General features: G+C 43.5%; 1 protein-coding gene across 4 annotated transcripts in view; it reads right to left on the bottom strand.

Annotated features, from left to right (window-relative positions):
• LOC126427120 (uncharacterized) overlaps positions 1-16842 on the bottom strand; it is a 75594-nt gene extending 58752 nt beyond the window's left edge. For all 4 annotated transcript variants that reach the window (XM_050089345.1, XM_050089346.1, XM_050089347.1 and 1 more), the window contains exon 1: positions 16734-16842. The gene's annotated coding sequence lies outside the window, so the exon portion shown is untranslated. The remainder of the gene's footprint in view (positions 1-16733) is intronic.
• Positions 16843-21342: the final 4500 nt, after the last annotated feature.

Here is a 21342-nt window from a genome sequence, read left to right as displayed (position 1 = left end):
ACGTCGGACAAGCTTGCGGCTCTGCTCAGTGTCGTGGATATGGCGCAGCAGGCTTGCCAACCAGACTGACAAAAACTGGTCCAGTACCAAATTTTTGCTGTTCCATCTTGGTCTCAGAAGCGTAATGCATAAACAGTCAGTGGCGGTTGTTGTGTAAGACCACAGGAGCACATGAACAGTCTTAACTTTTGACACCTTGCCGATTCATTGGTTATTTTTCTTTGAATGCTGTTAAACGTGATGTAGAGGCGGTAATCAGAAATACACGCAGTAATTGTACCAGGCATGCTACATTGCTACTCCTCTAGACTCCGTGAAATTTGGCATCAGGGTGGCGAGCATAACTTAAGTTGTGCAAGTTTTAAAGAGCTTCTGCGCATGCGCAACTGGTGTGATAATTGCTTTACGGGCCAAAAACATACGTATTTGACAAACAAAGGGCACGGTTCACGGCGTACACTGCTAAGCCTTACTACTCATCTAAAAGATCACACCAATGCGACCAGGTGCGGTAGCACACTGCAGCAGACTTTTATCCACGTTCGCTTGGCATAAATCCCGCTAGGTAGATACGCCAATTCACTCACTATACAGTAACATTACATCGGTCATCGGTATCTGTTATAGTTATACTGACAGAAAAACCTATTTTGTTGGATTCTAAATGAAATATAGCACATTAAATTTTGGATTTTAGCATCCATTTCAGGTGCTGAGAACCGGGAACTACATCGTCGTTGGTTGTAAGACTGAAACATTTATTCATGCTTCTGACATCTTGATGTTATGACGGGTCAGGTTTATCTGTCCTGTACGGCCACATTGTACATATATATATGAAATTTCACAAAAACCTGTCTCACTGGGTACTCTGACATTCACTTAAATATGGGGGTCGATTAATATGGAATGAAGATTAACAGCCATGGTAATTGGAGGAAAGGGGAGAAAATACCGTATGAAAATAGAGAGAGAGGAAATAGAGCAACTGAATAAATTCAATTACTTCGGAAGTGTAATAATGGATGATATGTTTTGCTCAACAGAAATTAGGAAAAGAATTGCAGTCACAAAAGAAGGATTCAAGAGCAAAGAGAAATTACTTGGTGGACTACTAAACAAATATGAGGAAAAGACTTGCCAAATGTTACATCTGGAGTGTTGCACTGTATGGTGCGGAGACCTGGACATTGGGGGAGGAAGATGAAAGAAGATTGGAGGCACTAGAGATGTGGATGAGAATGTAGAAAATGAAATGGGAAGAACGAGTAAAGAATGAAGAAGTATTAAGAAGAGTTGGAAAAGAAAGAAACATTCTGAAAGTCATCAGAAAGAGAAAACAGAACTGGACTGGACGTTGAGGAGGAACTGTTTATTGAAGGAAGGAATAGAAGGAATGGTGGAGGGGAAAAGGAAAAAGCAGATATCAAATGCTGGACAATATCAAAGGAGACAAATATTCAGAAATGAAAAGACTGGCTATGGACGGACAAAAGTGGAAGAGGCTTAACCCATGACAAGACCTGCCGTAAGGCAGAATACCACACTACTACTACTACTACTACTACTACTACCATGAGGATCGAAGACGGTGTACCTTTGGCCCTTATGGCTCTCAGCGCATTTGCATTCTAGTCAGGTGACCCTCATGGGTGATGGTACTATTTGAATTTAATAATTTCCGCAAACGGCAGTTTGTGTTTGGAGCTGGTCTTTTACTGTGCAGGAAGCGTCTTTCGTGTACAGAGTCAGTATGAACTCTGTTGAACCTGTATTAAGCGCTAGCAGAAAAAAAATTACCAGGAAAAGTTAGCCGCAAAGGAAGCAGGGCGTTGTACGACAAAGCGACGAAATCGAATAAGCGCGACTACAAGCGAACATTTAACAAAAAAGTGTATAATAAGCGTGAGTTGTGTGGGTGCAACCTGCGGATACCTGGTTTTCAGCCCGGAAGTTAATTCGCTAACTAATATATGAAATAGGGATCTTGTACATTTTTCCCAAAAAATAAAAAAAGCACGAAAATTCCCACTTACACAAAAATGCAAAGCGGAGAGTAGCGAAAGCTTAAACATTACTTCGCTCATTATTGCGTTCTTGCCATAAACCGTACTTAATTACATACAAAACAACAAAATTTCACAAAAAAAGAAAAATCTTCTTTTTTTCAGCCGGCCGGGGTGGCCGACGGTTCTAGGCGCTACAGTCTGGAACCGCGCGGCCGGTACGGTCGCAGGTTCGAATCCTGCCTCGGGCATGGATGTGTGTGCTGTCCTTAGGCTAGTTAGGTTTAAGTAGTTCTAAGTTCTAGGGGACTGATGACCTCAGATGTCAAGTCCCATAGAGCTCAGAGTCATTTGAGCCTTCCTTTTTCCAGAAAAGTTATGCATATTATTATTATTATTATTATTATACAGTCGTATTGACCAACTAGGATCACGTTAGCAACTTCAATTCATCTTCTTCATTTGTTGTTGTTTCCTATTTTTCCAGTATTCCCTCATTTTCTTCCCATGAAGTGTCTTCCTTTCTTCTGTCCATGCTGTCCTGATTTTTAATTTCTTATGCTTTCCAAGCGTTCCAAATTTAGTATTTTATTTTTAAAACGGTTTTATTGTTGTTACTGTTATTATTATTATTATTATTATTATTATTATTGACAGTGGCTGAAGTTTTGTAGTAATGGTGATAAGCGTTACTGTTATACAGCATATGCTATTAATTTCACACTCTCATATTTATCTGTATTTAAAAATTTGTAAACACCCAGAACGCATACGTATTAGGCACCACTGTAAACAGTTAAGCTACAAAGACTTATAAAATAAAAACATAATAATCATACGTGAGCAGCGAAAACTGAAGTACCGTTTTTTTTTACCTTTAATTATATAAGAAAGATGTAATTCGATAGGTACTTTGCAATAGATGGCACAAAAAGAATATCATGTGTGTACCTCGCCGTTAAGAGAGGTAAAAGGAAGCAGACACACACACACGAGGGAAGTTTTCCTCGTCTCTCACACCGCTACCAACTTCCAACCTGCGGAAGGTTCAGGCGCTGTGGTAGAAACAACTCACGAAAGTAACAACGTTTCGTGAAACCGCATTCTACGTACTTTCGTGTTTAAATGCTGCAGATGGTACATTTGCAGTAATACACGGATACCGGACTGCTAAGATGCCACAACTGTCAGATCGTTGATGTTGTCAGCAGAGGAAAACAAAATATCATAGCCGGCCGGAGTGGACGAGCGGTTCTAGGCGCTACAGTCTGCGGCCGCGCGACCGCTACGGTCGCAGGTTCGAATCCTGCCTCGGGCATGGATGTGTGTGATGTCCTTAGGTTAGTTAGGTTTAAGTAGTTCTAAGTTCTAGGGGACTGATGACCTCAGAAGTCAAGTCCCATAGTGCTCAGAGCCATTTGAACCATTTGAACCAAAACATCATAGCAACGAAGCTATCGTGGGCAACACAGGCCCTACATAACGTTGTTTATTGGCGCCTTTTTTTTACTTACCAATGTTTAATCGTAAAAGGAATTACGTTTGTTTTTCATTTTGCGGGGTAATCACAGAATTTGAAGATTATAATTTTCAGTTCCTTTATTTTGAATAGCTACGACTTTCCTTATTATTTACACGGAAACTATATATTTTTAAGGCTTTGCGTAGTAGAAGAACACTAACGGGGCGAACAGAAAAACGAAGAGATAGAGAGGGACAACTTTTGCGAAGACAAAAGTAAAAGGAACAATGTGGACAGTGGTAACGATAATTCTATTGTTGTTTTGAAAGATTCATTTAAATGTGTACTGAAAGGGACGTCGAACAGATGTGCAGAACTATAGGCCTATATCTCTAACGTCGATCAGTTGTAGAATTTTGGAACACGTATTATGTTCGAGTATAATGACTTTTCTGGAGACTAGAAATCTTCTCTGTAGGAATCAGCTCGGGTTTCGAAAAAGACGGTCGTGTGAAACCCAGCTCGCGCTATTCGTCCACGAGACTCGGAGGGCCATAGACACGGGTTCCCAGGTAGATGCCGTGTTTCTTGACTTCCGCAAGGCGTTCGATACAGTTCCCCACAGTCATTTAATGAACAAAGTAAGAACATTTGGACTATCAGACCAATTGTGTGATTGGATTGAAGAGTTCCTACATAACAGAACACAGCGTATCATTCTCAATGGAGAGAAGTCTTCCGAAGTAAGAGTGATTTCAGGTGTGCCACAGGGGAGTGTCGTAGGACCGTTGCTATTCACAATATATATAAATGACCTTGTGGATGACATCGGAAGTTCACTGAGGCTTTTTGCGGATGATGCTGTAGTATATCGAGAGGTTGTAACAATGGAAAATTGTACTGAAATGCCGGAGGATCTGCAGCGAATTGACGCATGGTGCAGGGAATGGCAATTGAATCTCAATGTAGACAAGTGTAATGTGCTGCGAATACATAGAAAGATAGGTCCCTTATCTTTTAGCTACAAAATAGCAGGTCAGCAACTGGAAGCAGTTAATTCCTTAAATTATCTGGGAGTACGCATTAGGAGTGATTTAAAATGGAATGATCATATAAAATTGATAGTTGGCAAAGCAGATGCCAGACTGAGATTCATTGGAAGAATGCTAAGGAAATGCAATCCGAAAACAAAGGAAGAAGGTTACAGTACGCTTGTTCGCCCACTGCTTGAATACTGCTCAGCAGTGTGGGATCCGTACCAGATAGGGTTGATAGAAGATATAGAGAAGATCCAACGGAGAGCAGCGCGCTTCGTTACAGGATCATTTAGTAATCGCGAAAGCGTTACGGAGATGATAGATAAACTCCAGTGGAAGACTCTGCAGGAGAGACGCTCAGTAGCTCGGTACGGGCTTTTGTCAAAGTTTCGAGAACATACCTTCACCGAGGAGTGACGCTGTATATTGCTCCGTCCTACGTATATGTAGCGAAGAGACCGTGAGGATAAAATCAGAGAGATTAGAGCCCACACAGAGGCACACCGACAATCCTTCTTTCCACGAACAATACGAGACTGGAATAGAAGGGAGTACCGATAGAGGTACTCAAGATACCCTCGGCCACACACCGTCAGGTGGCTTGCGGAGTATGGGTGTAGATGTAGATGTAGAAGCAGGTCCAAATATTTTTGAGAGTTGTAACTGCGGTGCAATGAATTTCGTGCACATTTTGCAACGCAAAGCATTTCGCATCTGAAGGTTATTTCATGTGATAACGTCAATCACATTTGTTTTGTCGCTACCGAAAAGTTAGTTCCCCTGCGTTAACATGAAATTTATTTTTCAACTCACGATATCACGGACTCACTTCAAACGATCGAAGAATTGTTACAACAGTATTCGTAGCTACTAGGTCTACAACTTTGCTTCCTCCGCTTTTTTCTCGAAGTCCGGGGCTTTATTGTGAAAAACTTCCAAAAAATGATGATTCATAGTATTGCCCACCGCTGGCCACTAAAATCTCCCATCTTTCGGACAGCATACGAATCCCGTGGCGGAAGAACTGGCCTCTTTCGTGGGGATCCGCGATTCTATTCAGTTTTGCACTTGTTCATCTGATCGGAAGTGCTGGTCAGCCAGACTGTATGCCACTGATCGAAAAAGGTGGAAGTCAGAGAGAGCAACGAAAAACGCCTTTCGTTCAATGATGTGCAGCCCAAATTCTGTATCATTTCCTTAACACTCTCCCCCATATTTCAGGATAATACAAAACGTCCTTCCCTTCTTTGAACTTTTTCGATGTACTCCGTCGGTCGTATCTGGTAAGGATCCCACACCTCGCAGCAGTATTCTAAAAGAGGACGGACAAGCGTAGTGTAGGCAGTCTCCTTAGTAGGTCTGTTACATTTTCCAAGTGTCCTGCCAATAAAACGCAGTCTTTGGTTAGCCTTCCCCACAACATTTTCTGTGTGTTCCTTCCAAATTAAGATGTTCGTAATTGTAATGTCTAGGTATTTAGTTGAATTTACGGCTTTTAGATTTGACTGATTTATCGTGTAACCGAAGTTCAACGCATAACTTTTAGCACTCATGTGGATGACCTCACACTTTTCGTTATTTAGGGTCAACTGCCACTTTTCGCAACTTTCAGATGTCTTTTATAAATCGTTTTGCAGTTTGTTTTGATCTTCTGATGACTTTATTAGTCGATAAACGGCAGCGTCATCTGCAAACAACTGCTCAGATTGTCTCCCAGATCGTTTATATAGATAAGGAACAGCAAATGGCCTACAACACTACCTTGGGGAACGCCAGAAATCACTTCTGTTTTACTCTATGACTTTCCGTCAGTTACTACGAACTGTGACCTCTCTGACAGGAAATCACATACCCAGTCACATAAGTGATTCGATATTCCACAAGCACGCAATTTCACTACGAGATGTTTATGTGGTACAGTGTCAAAAGCCTTCCGGAAATCCAGAAATACGGAATCGATCTGCAAACCCTTGTCAATAGCACTCAACACTCCATTTGAATAAAGAGCTAGTTGTGTTTCACAGGAACGATGTTTTCTAAACCCATGTTGACTGTGTGACAATAGACCGTTTTCTTCGAGGTGTTCGACACAATATATGTTCCAAAATCCTGCTGCATATCGACGTTAGCGATAACTGTAATTTAGTGGATTACTGCTACTACCTTTCATGAATATTGGTGTGACCTGTGCAACTTTCCAGTCTTTGGTTACGGATCTTTCGTCGAGCGAACGGTTGTATATGGTTGTTTAGTACGGAGCTCTTGCATCAGCATATTCCGAAAGGAACCTAATTGGTATACAGTCTGGTCCAGAAGACTTGCTTTTATTAAGTGATTTAAGTTGCTTCACTACTCCGAGGAATTTACTTCTACTTCACTTTCGTTGGCATCTGTTCTCGATTCGAGTTCTGGAACATTTACTTCCTCTTCTTTTGTGAAGGCATTTCGGAAGGCTGTGTTTAGTTCGAATGGTTCAAATGGCTCTGAGCACTATGAGACTTAACTGCTGTGGTCATCAATCCCCTAGAACTTAGAACTACTTAAACCTAACTAACCTAAGGACATCACACACATCCTTGCCCGAGGTAGGATTCGGACCTGCGACCGTAGCGGTCGAGCGGTCCCAGACTGTAGCGCCTAGAACCGCTCGGCCACTCCGGCCGGCCAGGCAGCAGTCCACATACGCAGAGGTGTGTTGGTGCATGTCTGAGTACGGTGCAGCGAGTAAGTGTGCAGACGTTTTCAGACGTGTGTTGAAAATGGCTCAAAGAACACACATTGATGACGTTATGAGGGGTAGAATACTAGGGCGACTGGAGGCTGGTCAAACACAGCAGGTCGTAGCACGGGCCCTCCGTGTGCCACAAAGTGTGATCTCGAGGTTATGGCAGCGATTCCAGCAGACAGGAGACGTGTCCAGGCGCTACAGTACGGGACGTCCACAGTGTACAGCACCACAAGAAGACCGGTATCTCACCATCAGTGCCCGCAGACGGCCACGGAGTACTGCAGGTAGCCTCGGTCGGGACCTTACCGCAGCCACTGGAACAGTTGTCTCCAGACACACAGTCTACAGACGACTGAACAGACACGGTTTACTTGCCCGGAGACCTGCAAGGTCCATTCCACTGACCCCTGGTCACAGGAGAGCCCGTAAAGCCTGGTGTCAAGAACACAGTACATGGTCATTGGAACAGTGGTCCCAGGTTATATCCACAGGCGAGACCAGGTATAGTCTGAACAGTGATTCTCGCCGGGTTTTCATCTGCCGTGAACCAGGAACCAGATACCGACCCTTTAATATCCTTGAAAGGGACCTGTATGGAGGTCGTGGTTTGATGGTGTGGGGTGGGATTATGATTGGTGCACGTTATTCTACAGCCAATTCAGTAAACAAGTCAAAACATGTAAAAAAATTTCAGATGTAAAGATGCTGCGTTTCTACAGATACACGCGTATTGTTATTGGAGATACAAAGCTATTATACACTGGAGCGCCAAGGAAACTGGTATAGGCATGCGTATCCAAATACAGAGATATGTAAACAGGCGGAGTACGGCGTTGCGGTCGGCAACGCCTATATGAAACAGCAAGTGTCTGGCGCAGTTATTAGATCGGTTACTGCTCCTACAATGGCAGGTTATCAAGAGTTAAGTGAGTCTAAACGTCGTGTTACAGTCGGCGCACGAGCGATGGGACACTGCATCTGCGAGGTAGCGATGAATTGGGGATTCTCTCGTACGACCATTTCACGACTCTACCGTGAATATCGGGAATCCGGTGAAACATCAAATCTCCAACATCGCTGCGGCCGGAGAAAGATCCTGCAAGAACGGGACTAACGTCGACTGAAGAGAATCGTTCGACGATACAGAAGTCCAACCCTTCTGCAAATTCCTTCAGATTTCAATGCTGGACCGCCAATAAGTGTCAGTGTGCGAACTGTTCAACTAAACATCATCGATATGGGCTTTCAGGGCCCACTCGTGTACCCTCGATGACTGCACGACACAAAGCTTTATGCCTCGCCTGAAGCCATCAACATCGACATTGGTCTGTTAATGATAGAAAACATGTTGCCTGGTCGGACGAGTCTCGTTTCAAATTGTATCGAGCGGATGGTCGTGTACGGGTACGGAGACAACCTCATGAATCTAAGGACCCTCTATGTCAGCAGGGGACTGTTCAAGCAGGCGGAGGCTCTGTAATGGTGTGGGGCGTGTGCAGTTGGAGTGATATGGGGCCCCTGATACGTCTAGATACGACAGTTCCTTCTCTAAATCCTCGCACAAACGAAAAAATGGCTGACATCGAAATAAGTGTCCAAGGAATAGAAAAGCAACTGGAATCACTCAATAGAGGAAAGTCCACTGGACCTGACGGGATACCAATTCGATTCTACACAGAGTACGCGAAAGAACTTGCCCCCCTTCTAACAGCCGTGTACCGCAAGTCTCTAGAGGAACGGAGGGTTCCAAATGATTGGAAAAGAGCACAGATAGTCCCAGTCTTCAAGAAGGGTCGTCGAGCAGATGCGCAAAACTATAGACCTATATCTCTTACGTCGATCTCTTGTAGAATTTTAGAACATGTTTTTTGCTCGCGTATCATGTCATTTCTGGAAACCCAGAATCTACTATGTAGGAATCAACATGGATTCCGGAAACAGCGATCGTGTGAGACCCAACTCGCTTTATTTGTTCATGAGGCCCAGAAAATATTAGATACAGGCTCCCAGGTAGATGCTATTTTTCTTGACTTCCGGAAGGCGTTCGATACAGTTCCGCACTGTCGCCTGATAAACAAAGTAAGGGCCTACGGAATATCAGACCAGCTGTGTGGCTGGATTGAAGAGTTTTTAGCAAACAGAACACAGCATGTTGTTATCAATGGAGAGACGTCTACAGACGTTAAAGTAACCTCTGGCGTGCCACAGGGGAGTGTTATGGGACCATTGCTTTTCACAATATATATAAATGAGTTAGTAGATAGTGCCGGAAGTTCCATGCGGCTTTTCGCGGATGATGCTGTAGTACACAGAGAAGTTGCTGCATTAGAAAATTGTAGCGAAATACAGGAAGATCTGCAGCGGATAGGCACTTGGTGCAGGGAGTGGCAACTGACCCTTAACATAGACAAATGTAATGTATTGCGAATACATAGAAAGAAGGATCCTTTATTGTATGATTATATGATAGCGGAACAAACACTGGTAGCAGTTACTTCTGTAAAATATCTGGGAGTATGCGTGCGGAACGATTTGAAGTGGAATGATCATATAAAACTAATTGTTGGTAAGGCGGGTACCAGGTTGAGATTCATTGGGAGAGTGCTTAGAAAATGTAGTCCATCAACAAAGGAGGTGGCTTACAAAACACTCGTTCGACCTATACTTGAGTATTGCTCATCAGTGTGGGATCCGTACCAGGTCGGGTTGACGGAGGAGATAGAGAAGATCCAAAGAAGAGCGGCGCGTTTCGTCACTGGGTTATTTGGTAACCGTGATAGCGTTACGGAGATGTTTAATAAACTCAAGTGGCAGACTCTGCAAGAGAGGCGCTCTGCATCGCGGTGTAGCTTGCTCGCCAGGTTTCGAGAGGGTGCGTTTCTGGATGAGGTATCGAATATATTGCTTCCCCCTACTTATACTTCCCGAGGAGATCACGAATGTAAAATTAGAGAGATTAGAGCGCGCACGGAGGCTTTCAGACAGTCGTTCTTCCCGCGAACCATACGCGACTGGAACAGGAAAGGGAGGTAATGACAGTGGCACGTAAAGTGCCCTCCGCCACACACCGTTGGGTGGCTTGCGGAGTATCAATGTAGATGTAGATGTAGATGTGTCAGGTAAGACGTACGTAAGCATCCTGTCTGATCATCTGCATCCATTCGTGTCCATTGTGCATTCCGACGGACATGGGCAGTTCCAGCAGGACAACGCGACACCCCACACGTCCAGAATTGCTACAGAGTGGCTCCAGGAACACTCTTCTGAGTTTAGACACTTCCGCTGCCCACCAAACTCTCCAGACGTGAACATTATTGAGAATATCTGGGATGCGTAGCAACGTGCTGTTCAGAAGAGATCTCCACCCCCTCGTACTCTCACGGATTTATGGACAGTGCTGCAGGATTCATGGTGTCAGTTCCCTCGAGCACTGCTTCAGACATTAGTTGGGTCCATGCCAAGTCGTGTTGCGGCACTTCTGTGTGCCTACACGATATTAGGCAGGTATACCAGTTTTTTTGGCTCTACAGTGTATTATTAGTTATAGAGGATGTCATGTACAAAACGAATATTTCTTTGTGAATAGGTAAAATGTGAATTGTGTTAGCAAATAGTCACACTATTAAGTATTTGCTTCTTCAGGAAATATTAAACTTTTAAAATTACTGAAAAAACAATTTCTACTATACTCTGTTTGTTCATTCAACGTCTTTGTGTAACATTATTTCATTGTTCTAATGAATCAAGCTTATTACCATGGCTTTCTGTGTGGAATACATTTAGGCTGTTGTGAATGTCACTTAGCCTGTGTCTCTTAAGGTATGTATGGTTGGCTATTGTAAATTTGTCAAAGTGGTTAAGTCTAAAAGCATAGGCGTGTTCTTTGTAACACAGAATACCACGGTAAAAAACCTGATCCACTAGAACAATTAGAAAATAGTGTTACACAAAGAAAAATCTTCTGAAAACACGTTGAATAAACAAACAAGAGTTTAGGAGCCACAATTTTTTTCAGTAATTTCGGAAGTTTCTTTCCTACTGAAACAAATATTTTATAGTGCAACCATTTGCTAACATTATTCACATTTCACATATTCACAAATATCCTGTATAACTAATAATATAATGGCTTTGTATCTCCTCTGAAATAATAACACACGTGTATTTGTAGAAGTGCAGCATCTTCACATCCGAAATTATTTGGCTTGTTTCGACTTGTATTTACAGAATGAAAGGTGTACATATGTACATAGACATGTTTAGTCGTAGTGTGCTTCAAAACCATGTATCCACCATTGGAAACCGTTACTTTTCGATTTGTGTTAGTTTTGTAAACTTTGTAGTCTTACTAGGACCAGAATTAGCCTAAATATGGACAAATAATCAATGTAGATTGTCAAAGCAACTGAAGGTGAGACGTTAGGACTCGAAATGCATCCCGAATTGGAATAAAATCACGACTGCGACACGAATATTCTGTGGTACTCGTATGTCCTATTGACACAGCACATAGACTAGAAAGCATCCTTTTGCTTCTTTCGTACATGTCGCGAGCGACGTCATTGCGAATAATGCCACATCAGTGCTTCCCACCCTACGATTTGGATTCTTTTTCGGACACGAAACTAAATTACTTATAAAAGATCATTACTATTATCACATTTTTGCAAGACTTTAGTATTGATGTCCGCATGTCGTGCTCTCACGGTCGCGTCCTCGCTTCCCGAGCCCGGGGTCCCGGGTTCGATTCCCGGTGGGGTCAGGGATTTTCACCTGCCCCGAGATGACTCGCTGTTTGTGGTGTCCTGATCACGAAAGTGGCGAGATTGGAATGAGCAAAGGTTGGGAATTTGTACGGGCGCTGAGAACTGCGCCGTTGAGCGCCCCACAAACCAATGATCATCATCATCTAGTATTGATTACACAAGTTTTCAATAATCGCATTAAAGCGATGGAGGTTACAGGTTCCTAACAGAGACCATAATACACATATTTTGGGCTTTGTCCCGTGCAAAATGGTTCAAATAGCTCTGACGAGAGAACCTCCCCATCGCACCCCCCTCAGATTTAGTTATAAGTTGGCACAGTGGATAGGCCTTGAAAAACTGAACACAGATCAATCGAGACAACCGGAAGAAGTTGTGTGGAACTATAAAAAAAATTAGTAAAATATACAAACTGAGTAGTCCATGCGAAGATAGGCAACATCAAGGACAATGGGTGTCACGGAGCGCCGTGGTCCCGTGGTTAGCGAGAGCAGCTACGGAACGAGAGGTCCTAGGTTCAAGTCTTCCCTCGCGTGAAAAGTTTAAATTTTTATTTTCAGTTTACGTGACAAACTCTTATGTTTTCATCACTTTTTTGGGAGTGATTATCACATCCGCAAGAAAACCTAAATCGGGGAAGGTAGAAGAATCTTCTTAGCCATTCGCTAAGTGTACAACATATTCCTGTCATGTGACGCACATGCCGTCACCAGTGTCGTATAGAATATATCAGATGTTCTCCTGTAGAGGAATCCGTTGACCTATGACCTTGCGATCAAATGTTTTCGGTTCCCATTGGAGAGGCACGTCCTTTCGTCTACTAATCGCACGGTTTTGCGGTGCGGTCGCAAAACACAGACACTAAACTTCTTACAGTGAACAGACACGTCAATGAACGAACGGACAGATCATAACTTTGCGAAAATAAAGAAAGTAAAATTTTCAGTCGAGGCAAGACTTGAACCAAGGACCTTTCATGCCGCAGCTACTCACGCTAACCACGGGACCACGGCGCTCCATATGCTACAATCTCCTTAATGTTGCATATGTTGCACATGGACTACTCAGTTTGTATATTTTACTAATTTTTTTCATAGTTTCACTCAACTTCTTCCTGTTTTATCGATTGATCTGTGTCCAGTTTTTAAAGGCCTATCCACTGTGCCAACTTATTACTAAATCTGAGGGGGGTGCGATGGGGAGGTTCCCTTGTGAGCACTATGGGACTTAACATCTGAGGTCATCAGTCCCCTAGAACTTAGAACTACTTAAACCTAACTAACCTAAGGACATCACACACATCCATGCCCGAGGCAGGATTCAAACCTGCGATCGTAGCGGTCACGCGGTTGCAGACTGTAGTGCCTAGAACCGTTCGGCCACCACGGCCGACCTTTGTCCCGTACATCGCCGATGATAAAAGTGAGACATATAGGTAACAAATACTAAATATATTAAGAAAAGGTCTTCTCCAAGTTGTAGTTAGTACCCGCAGTAGTGCAGGAATTGCTTCATTACTCGCTTCGAAACAGATAAATGAATCCATTTACAGCACGGCATAGCAGTAACTACATAAGGACAACTACTGCGCTATACACATTTCATTATTATTATTATTAATAATAATAATATTAGTGGCTATGGTCAGGCACAGTGCATAAACAGCCTCAAGTCTTCCAATTTCTGACAATTCAGAAATAAGGTTGGGTTGCGTTGTTTTGAGGGACGAGACCAAACAGCGAGGTCATCGGATTAGGGAACAGCGGTGAAGGAAGTCGGCCGTGCCCTTACAAAGGAACCATCCCGGCATTTCCCTGGAACGATTTTAGGGAAATCACGGAAAACCTAAATCAGGATGGCCGGACGCGGGATTGAACCGTCGTCCTCCCGAACACGAGTCCAGTGTGCAAACCACTGCGCCACATCGCTCGGTCAGAAATAAGGAGCAGCGATCGAATGATTTACGAACAGTAAGTATAGTGTATACGTTATAACTTGGTCGATTTTAAATGGGTTTGCAGTGAGCCGGTCAAGCAAGTGCCGCAATGGAGAGGAGTAATGCAGGGGAAACTTGTTTTGTAACAAGTGTCTGCCCTCACTGTGGGTAGTTAGCTGTCTTTTCTGAGAAGGAGTTGTGTGTAGCACTTGCGATGCACCACGAATTCCTTCGTAATTCATTCTAAAAAACACACACACACACATACACACACACAGAGATACACATACACACACATACACACAAACTGAACATCATTCTTGTTTTGCAAATCAAACTGCCTTTTCCTGCGACTATATTTTATTTAATCCATACGCGTTTCGCCTTCTACTGTTTTAAGGCATCACCAGTGGATCTATAATGATACAGTTCTGTTAGTTATAGATTATCAAACAGTTGACTTCGCGATTTTTTGTAAAAAATGTAATTACTTACGACGTCTACAGATGTTAAAGTAACCTCTGGCGTGCCACAGGGGAGTGTTATGGGACCATTGCTTTTCACAACATATATAAATGACCTAGTAGATAGTGTCGGAAGTTCCATGCGGCTTTTCGCGGATGATGCTGTAGTATACAGAGAAGTTGCAGCATTAGAAAATTGTAGCGAAATGCAGGAAGATCTGCAGCGGATAGGCACTTGGTGCAGGGAGTGGCAACTGACCCTTAACTTAGACAAATGTAATGTATTGCGAATACATAGAAAGAAGGATCCTTTATTGTATGATTATATGATAGCGGAACAAACACTGGTAGCAGTTACTTCTGTAAAATATCTGGGAGTATGCGTGCGGAACGATTTGAAGTGGAATGATCATATAAAATTGATTGTTGGTAAGGCGGGTGCCAGGTTGAGATTCATTGGGAGAGTCCTTGGAAAATGTAGTCCATCAACAAACGAGGTGGCTTACAAAACACTCTTCGACCTATACTTGAGTATTGCTCATCAGTGTGGGATCCGTACCATGTCGGGTTGACAGAGGAGATAGAGGAGATCCAGAGAAGAGCGACGCTTTTCGTGACAGTGTTAGTTGGTAACCGTGATAACGTTACGGAGATGTTTAATAAACTCAAGTGGCAGACTCTGCAAGAGAGGCGCTCTGCATCGCGGTGTAGCTTGCTCGCCAGGTTTCGAGAGGGTGCGTTTCTGGATGAGGTATCGAATATATTGCTTCCCCCTACTTATACCTCCCGAGGAGATCACGAATGTAAAATTAGATTCGAGCGCGCACGGAGGCTTTCCGGCAGTCGTTCTTCCCGCGAACCGTACGCGACGGGAACAGAAAAGGGAGGTAATGACAGTGGCACGTAAAGTACCCTCCGCCACACACCGTTGGGTGGCTTGTGGAGTGTAAATGTAGATGTAGATTTGCTGATTTGCGTTTCCTCACATATGGTCTGGAGGTCGCACTAGGACTTTTATCGCTGTTCTATATTCACCTCTTCGTGTTTTCTCCATCCACACACTGTTCCGCATGTTTGTCACCCTTTTTTGTGGTGGACTATCGTTATTCTGTCACTCGATACAAGTATTTCGTCGTACACTTCTTTTCACAGCGTAAATACTGCGACTCCATTACGTGTTTCATCGTCTTTGGTATGTTTACTTATGTGTCGCCAACCTAACGAAGTATATGTTCGTTACTAACTTCTTTTTACCCTGTTATGCTGTTTATACCGTCTGTGTGCGTATGAGTGTGAGAGAGAGAGGGGTGGGATAAAGCCGATTTTTTTTTTTACGCTGTGAAAAGAAGTGTACGACGAAATAGTTGTATCGAGTGAGAGAAGAACGATAGTCCACCACAAAAAAGGATGACAAACATGCTGAGCAGTGTGTGGATGGCGAAAACAGGAAGAGGTGAATATAGAACGGTGATAAAAGTGGTAGTGCGACCTCCAGACCAGATTAGGGAAACGCAAATCAGCAAATCGTAAGTAATTACAAATGGTTCAATTGGCTCTGAGCACTATGGGACTTAACTTCAGAGGTCATCAGTCCCCTAGAACTTAGAACTACTCAAACCTAACTAACCTATGGATATCACACACATCCATGCCCGAGGCACGATTCGAACCTGCGACCGTAGCGGTCACGCTGTTCCCGACTGTAGCGCCTAGAACCGCTCGGCCACCCCGGCCGGCTAAGTAATTACATTTTTACAAAAAATCGCGAAGTGATCTGTTTGATAATCTATAACTAACAAAACTGCATCATTATAGATCCCACCGATGATGCCTTAAAACAGTAGAAGGCGAAGCGCGTATGGATTAAATGAAATAAATAGCAGCAGGAAAAGGCAGTTCGATTTGCAAAACAAGTATTTATATAGTTGCTGCGGAAGATGGCCAGACAAACAAACGTGAATATCATTCAGTTTCATCATTTTAAACATAAAAGTATTCCAGGAAAAGTCTTTCATTCTATAGTTTAGATAGGTGCAAAAGTTGGTCATAATATGGGCCGGGGGGGTGGGGGGGCTATAGACAGCAGAGGGAGCGCGGAGGGGGGGGGGGGGGGCTAGCGAATAATGACCACCAATTGCATTCAGGGTTAATGGTCCAAGAAAGGTTGGGAAACGCTGCCTTACACGAACGAAAGGTAGGGAAGAAAGCTCGTAGAGTTGTTTAAACAATTTCGGTGGGTACAGAGCATCGTCGGATGATGATCGAGGAAGGGGAATCGTGGCCGTAGCTCCGTGTCGTGTGAAAGTAGAAAACTATGTGCCATAAAATACTGACTCGACTTAGCTGGAGTCGGCGAGACAGCGCGAACTCCTGGACCGGGGCAGATGACGTCATACGCCGGCGTCTCCGTGGAAGTCCGGCACGCTACTGGAGTGCTGGGTACGGCGAACGAGGCAGACAGCCAGTCCGTTGGTGGAAGGGGGGGAGGGAGGGAGGAGGGGTGGTAGGGGCCCCCACTAACCTGCGTCAACGTGTGTCCAGTTACGTGGCTGCAGCAAGCGCGGGTCGAGTTGGTCTCTGTCACCTCCACGGGAGGAAGTTGGTCTTCCCCATATACGAAGTCGACGGGGAAATCCTCGGCCCTGCTACAAAGCTAGCGTTGACTGTCACCATCATCAGCCATTCATCATTCATTGCTGAACACAGGTGTCATCCAGAGACATCCAAACATTAAAATTTTCATCTGTTTTTGCATCCTCATTCATCTTTGTGTAACGTTACTGCCGCTTCACAGCTGTAGGTCTCAATATACAAGGTATGTCCAAACAAGGAAACCTCCCCATCGCACCCCCCTCATCTTTAGTTATAAGTTGGCACAGTGGATAGGCCTTGAAACACTGAACAGGGATCAATCGAGAAAACAGGAAGAAGTTGTGTAAAACTATGAAAAATATAAGCAAAATATACAAACTGGGTAGTCCATGCGCAAGATAGGCAACATCAAGGACAGTGTGAGCTCAGGAGCGCCGTGGTCCCGTGGTTAGCGTGTGCAGCTGTGAAACGAGAGGTCCTTGGGTCAAGTCTTCCCTCGAGTGAAAAGTTTTCTTTCTTTATTTTCGCAAAGTTATGATCCGTCCGTTCGTTCGTTGCCGTCTCTGTTCACTGTAATAAGTTAAGTGTCTGTGTTTTGCGACCGCACCGCAAAACCGTGCGATTAGTAGACGAAAGGACGTGCCTCTCCAATGGGAACCGAAAACATTTGATGGCAAGGTCATAGGTCAACCGATTCCTCCACAGGAAAACACGTCTGATATATTCCATACGACACTGGTGACAGCATGTGCGTCACATGACAGGACTATGTTGTCGACCCACCTAACTTGTACACTTGGCGAATGGGTAAGAAGATTCTTCTACCTTGCCCGATTTGATGAAAACATAAGAGTTTGTCACATAAACTGCAACAAATGAATGCAACAGTTTCACAGTCGCACAGTTTTCCCTGTGCTCTGTCAAAACATGTGTTTTTAACGTTTCCAAATTTTTCCGTGTGTAGACTGTCAAATCCTGCATATGTCCAAGCAAATCTGAACATGTCCTGGAATTTTGGAGAGCGAAATTGATTAAGTGTGAGTTCCTGAACTCTGATAATTGTCTGAAAATAAAAAATTAAACTTTTCACTCGAGGGAAGACTTGAACCAAGAATCTCTCATTCCGCAGCTGCTCACGCTAACCACGGGACTACGGCGCTCCTGATTTCATACCATCCTTAATGTTGCCTATCTTGGTTATGGACTTCTCAGTTTGTATATTTTGATTATTTTTTTCATAGTTCCACACAACTTCTTCCTGTTTTCTCGATTGATTTGTGTTCAGTTTTTCAAGGCCTATCCACTGTGCCAACTTATAACTAAATCTGAGGGGGGTGCGATGGGGAGGTTCCCTTGTAAGTGTAGTAATTAACACACAAGTGATAAGGAAAATTCATGCACACCAAATATAAAGGTTTCAAGAATGAGATTTTCACTCTGCAGCGGAGTGCGCGCTGATATGAAACTTCCTGACAGATTAAAACTGTGTGCTGGACCGAGACTCGAATTCGGGAGCTTTGCCTTTCGCAGCCTCCCCAATATCCTTTCTTTTAGGAGTACTAGTTCTGCAAGGTTCGCAGGAGAGCTTCTGTAAAGTTTGGAAGGTAGGAGACGAGGAACTGGCAGAAGTAAAGCTGTGAGGACGGCGTGAGTCGTGCCTGCGTAGCTCAGTTGGTAGAGCACTTGCCCGCGAAAGGTAAAGGTCCCGAGTTCGAGTCTCGGCCCGGCACACAGTTTTAATCAGCCAGGAAGTTTCATATCAGCACACACTCCGCTGCAGACTGAAAATCTCATTCCGGAAACGTCCCCCAGGCTGTGGCTAAGCCATGTCTCCGCAATATCCTTTCGTTCAGGAGTGCTAGTTCTGCTAGGTTCGCAGGAGAGCTTCTGTAAAGTTTGGAAGATAGGAGACGAGGTACTGGCAGAAGTGAAGCTTGAGGACGGGGCGTGAGTCGTGCTAGGGTAGCTCAGATAGTACAGCACTTGACCGCAAAAGGCAAAGGTCCCGAGTTCGAGACTCGTTCCGACACACAGTTTTAATCTGCCAGAAAGATTCAAATGTGAAGGTATTTACAAAAAGAAACAATCTATTGTTTGAACTAAACATCCACATAATTTTATAATCATTTAACGAAAATGTTCACATTACATAATATATAAAAACGAAAACCCACTGATGGTGGCACAGTCGTGCCGAAACATGTTTGGGTACTAATAAAAAAAGGTGTTTTGCATAACTGGCGGACCTCACATCCAACAAAGTAAGTTCCGTTTGGTTATATAAAACAAACATGTACAGACACAGAAAAAATATTTATTGTACAAAAATCTACAACTGTTAAATTACTTTTCTACATAGATTCCGAAATTTTGTAGGCACTTGTCATAGCGTGGCACAAGTTTTTGTATGCCTTCTTCAGAGAAGATTGGCGCCTGTGTATTCAACCGTGTGGTAACATGTTCTTTCAGCGCGTCACCATCGTTGAAGTGTTGACCACAAAGGACAGATTTTAGGTGTAAGGAGAGATCAAAGTCGCTAGGAGCGGGGTCCGGGCTGTACGGAGGATGGATGATCAAGCGCGTCCCACTGAAATTCCCGTCAGAGTTGTTTGGTCACAGTCGCCGTGTGAGGTCGTCGTTGTCGTGAAAAAAATCCTCGGCGCTTGTTCTGTGTTGCGCGGCGTAATTTCTTAATGGTCTCGCAGTAACCAGGTGCATTGATTGTTCGGCCTCGTGGTAAGAAATCAATAAGCAAAATGCCTTTTCTATCCCAAAAAACGGTGCACATGAGTTTTCGAGATGTCCAGATTTGCTTAGGCTTCACCTTTGTTGGGGATGAAGTGTGCCTCCATTTCACTGATTGCCTTTTTGTTTAAGGGGTGTCGTGTGATACCCAAGTTTCATCCCTCGTGACTATCCGAGAAAGAAAACCATCGCCTTCTTCATTGTAGCGTGTCAAAAACTGAAGTGCATAGCCCATCCGTTGTTATCCTTGTTGTTCAGTAAGAATTCCGGGTACCCGACGTGAGAAAAGTTTTCGAAATTTCGGTTTTTTCAGTAACAATTTCATGAATTATTGATCGTGAGATCTGCGGAACTTCCGTAGCAAGGGCACTAGGTGTAAACGTACGGTTGTGCTTAATCTCCTCTTCAATTGTGTGAACCAGTTTATCAGTAACCACAGACGGGCGTCCATTTCTTTCTTCACCGTGCACTTTGTGGCGGAACCGGTTTATAGTATTTCGTGACTTTAATTACTTATAAATGACATTTCAGGTAGATAAAACCAGTTACCTATTGACAGGGAACAATTCGTTTGATCTCAAAAATGATTATCCCGGCTAATGTTTGTCACTGTGCTAAATAATCTCCACTTGAGCCGGCGTGAGTGGCCGAGCGGTTGTAGGCGCTACAGTCTGGAACTGCGCGACCGCTACGGTCGCAGGTTCGAATCCTGTCTCGGGCATGGATGTGTGTGATGTACTTAGGTTAGTTAGGTTTAAGTAGTTCTAAGTTCTAAGGGACTGATGACCTCAGAAGTTAAGTCCTGTAGTGCTCAGAGCCATATGAACCATTTTCTCCACTTGACGCTGTGTAGAAATGTTGTCTGTAAAGTCGTGTGAGTGGCACTAAATTGTATATAATTTATCAGATTTTACACAACTGTTACTTAAGATGGAAACACTTTTCTCTAGCAAAGGGAACATTTAGTCACCAAATACTACCCACGCACAACACTGACGTAGTCTCCTATTAAGATATTTCATGTAATTCGTCCGAAATAATTAGGTTTCATACATCAGCAAATAAGAAATTGATATTACGTAACGTGCTGTGAGCACTGTATTTAAGGATTCAATCTGAGTTGAATTCTGTCTTTTAAAGTAGATTCGGGACCACCAGCGCACATTTACTTCCATTCAATTATATCTAACAACATTTATATTTGTTAAAATTCTGGATTCAAAACTGTCACGGAGATATTTTTGTTAAGATGGCGGCAGACAGACGATAGTCAGTTTGTCTATTTGTAGGGAAGCAGCCTACTCACGCCGTATAAAATTCACATCAGGGTTTCCATTGTGTGCCAGCCAGTCCGCTGTAACTAGCTCTGACGTCATAAATGTTGCGCAATACTTTAAAAATCAAGTAAATAACCTGAAACGTTTCTAGCATGTCGGGAGTAACACTAAATCAATGTGTGTTGAATATCAGTTCAATAACTTTAACCATTTTCGAAATTTGGACGTTTTTCTGTAAAAATCATTGGCGCAACAGAAAACAGCTAGAAACTTTAAAATTTATATTTAGATTCCTTTTTCATAGCAATTTAGTAGAAACAGTATTCTGG

This window comes from Schistocerca serialis, chromosome 11 (assembly GCF_023864345.2).
Source record: "Schistocerca serialis cubense isolate TAMUIC-IGC-003099 chromosome 11, iqSchSeri2.2, whole genome shotgun sequence".
In the NCBI taxonomy this organism is placed as follows: Eukaryota; Metazoa; Arthropoda; class Insecta; order Orthoptera; family Acrididae; genus Schistocerca; species Schistocerca serialis.
Note: the sequence above shows the minus strand (reverse complement) of the source record. Positions and strands in the feature narration are given on the sequence as shown.